Source organism: Nannospalax galili, unplaced genomic scaffold (genome assembly GCF_000622305.1).
Source record: "Nannospalax galili isolate Female #2095 unplaced genomic scaffold, S.galili_v1.0 scaffold896, whole genome shotgun sequence".
NCBI classification, from domain to species: domain Eukaryota; kingdom Metazoa; phylum Chordata; class Mammalia; order Rodentia; family Spalacidae; genus Nannospalax; species Nannospalax galili.
The window spans coordinates 228,246-231,364 of NW_008338110.1; the positions used below are offsets into that span (position 1 = coordinate 228,246).

Genomic DNA, 3,119 nt, shown 5'->3' on the forward strand with positions numbered 1-3,119 from the left:
TTTTATCTGAGAGGACTGAGAGTTTCAGTCCCTGAATCAGGAAGCCTGAAGAAAAGTCAATTCAGGCATCATGGAGATTGACAGGCTATAACTTTGGAGCTAATGATGCCCTCCACTGTGTATGAGAGAGAGGCTTATTATCAGAAATGGTGCTAAGCACTGTCACCATTCCATTACAGAATATTGAATCAATACAGTGACAGGTAAAACCAGGATAAATCACCACTCCTAAGGACTCCAAAAAAAGAAAGCTTTATTTGGGAAGTCACCTGGGGTGATATTCAAGCTCCATATTGAGGAAAGATCATCAGTTTGCAGGCTGCTGGCTGGAAGTCTTTAAGGGGGTTAGGGAATGTGGAAGATGGGAAAAATAATTCAAAATAGTTTTGGCGGGATGCCAGGGTCTATACATTCTAAAACTTATCAGGGGGGAGCAGCTTGTGCTGAGACAGCTCTTGCAACAGTTAGGTCCTAGGTGTAGAGGCCTGCTTATCTTCTAAACTTATCTTGGGGAACAGACTATGTTGAAACTGTCTCCTAATTGTTAGAGCAGCAGCTTCTGACTCAATTACTGTATTTCAGAGGCCCCAGGGCCTGTCTCGTGTGGCTTTACTGCACTGGGGTAGGGTTGCCTGCAGACCAGGACTCTAGCACACAGTAAGAGCTGTTTTCACACTACATGTTTATGAGGTTGATAAAAAAGAGATGTGAATAAACGAATTTTCAGCTTTTTAAATTTACTCTTATTGTTAGTGTACTTTGCTCATAACTGCCTCCAAATTAAATAACAATCCTAATGAAATTCTTATCATTTATTCTTTTTGATCAACAGCAGGCGCAGTGCTCTCTAATGGTATATTTTTACTCTGACATGATGGAAAATGTCCAGTTAATTATCTATGTTTCTCAAAAATTGATGTCTCCCAAAGCCAATAATAAAAGAAGTATGCTTAATACCTTCAAATGATAGTATTTGATGAAGCAATAGATGAAATACAGGATGAAAATAGACAAGTCCAAGAGCGGTAGATGTTGAGAATAGAGAGGAGCGTAACAATATGTTTCCTTTAAGAAATAACTTGAATTTTGTGTCAAATTTTGCAATTTCAGTAATTACTTATTTGTCTGCTGCTTAATTCCATTTAGAAATTACCATAAGTTCTTTTATTAAATATGGAAGAATCTTTCTCATCTTCATACACTTTTCAGAAAAAGATTAAACTGTGTTTTACTATGAACATAAATTTGTTACCCATAAAGTTCTTGGCCTTCTAATCTTGTTAAATTGAGTGACTCTTGGAAAGGGGCATAGTGCTGAATCTTTTCTAATAACGGTAAGTATTGTTGAAGGTGCATACATCTGAAGTATTCATATTTCAGTTAATTCTCATTTTGAAAATATATATCATATGGTATCCATGCTTGTAAACAGATGATTGAGGCGTGATGACAGGTCTTTTGAGAACAGGTTTCACTGCATAATGTGTTTAAGGATAGATGAGCTGTTCAGCAAGACCTAATCTCTAGCAAAACAAACAAAACAGAACAAAATAAAACAGCACACAGCAACAGATTCTGAATATTAAATAAAACTACTTCAAAGACAAACTCCAACACACACACACACACACACACACACACACAGAGAGAGAGAGAGAGAGAGAGAGAGAGAGAGAGACTCACATATATAAAGTGTTTGGATATGTTTGAAAACACTTGTGATCCCAGTGTTCACAAATCCGAGGCAAGAAAATTGCTAGAACCATGACTTCAAGAATATCCAGGTTCATCGAGAGAGAGCCAATATAAAAACAGAAAATAAACAATTTTTAATTATCATGTATGTATAAGAATGTATATGAATGTATATAGGTATCATTCTACCTACTTATCTATTGAAGAATTGGTCACTGTACTTACAAAATGATCTTACTGATTTTTTTGTTGTTTGATTTTATGTATTTTGAAGGTGTACTAGTAATAGAGAATCACAAAATCTGACACTTGTCTCAGAATTCTACCTCATGGAATTTTCTGAGGACCCAGAACTTCAGCCTATCCTCTTTGGACTGCTCCTGTCCGTTTACTTGGTGTCTGTGCTTGGGAATCTGCTCATCATCCTGGCTGTCAGCTCTGATTCCCTTCTCCACACCCCGATGTATTTCTTTCTCTCAGGCTTGTCTTGGGCTGATATGGGTTTCATCTCCACTACAGTCCCAAATTTCATTGTGAGCATCCAAATACACAGCAGAATCATCTCCTATGTGGGCTATCTCACTCAGATGTCTCTTTTTTTTAATCACTTTTGGATGTATAGATGGCATGCTTCTGACTGTGATGGCCTATGACCGATTTGTGGCCATCTGCCATCCCTTGAATTATCATGTCATCATGAACCCTCGTCTTTGTGGCACTTTGCTTCTGGTGTCTTTTTTACTTATCTTTGTGGAGACCCAGCTACATCTTTTGGTTGCATTACAGATGACCAATTTCAAGGATGCTGAAATTGCTAGCTTCTTCTGTGTCCCTTCTCCAGTCCTTAATCTTTCTTGTTCTGACACCTTCACAAGGAGAATAGTTCAATATTTACTTAGTATCATTTATGGCATGTTTTCCATCTCAGGGATCCTTTATTCTTACTACAAAATTGTGTCCTCCATTCTGAGCATGCCATCCTCAAGTGGGAGGTCTAAAGCCTTCTCCACCTGCGGGTCTCACCTCTCAGTGCTTTTCTTATTTTGGGGAACGGGAGCTGGCATATATATTGGATCACTTCTTTCAGAGTCTTCCACAAACAGCACTATATCCTCATTGATGTACTGTGTGATCACCCCTATGCTGAATCCCTTCATCTACAGCCTGAGGAACAGAGACATTAAAAGTGCCCTGAGAATGTTCTACAATAGAATAATTTAACCTCAGAGTGTATTTCATCCATTTATAATATAACAGCAGGAGCCAGGAAATTAAAAAGGAAGCACAGAGGTAAAAGGTGAGAGAGAACCTAAGAGAGAGTCAGAAAATAATAGTTGGAAACATGTTAACAAGGGGGAAATGGAGAAAATGGATGTATTCACTGAGAAAGAGGAGGGAAAGACATACAAGGAACCCTTGTGTTA

The 3,119-nt window shown here is 38.1% G+C and overlaps 1 pseudogene; it reads left to right on the plus strand.

Annotated features, from left to right (window-relative positions):
* Positions 1-1,976: 1,976 nt before the first annotated feature.
* LOC103733976 lies at positions 1,977-2,916 on the plus strand (annotated as a pseudogene).
* Positions 2,917-3,119: the final 203 nt, after the last annotated feature.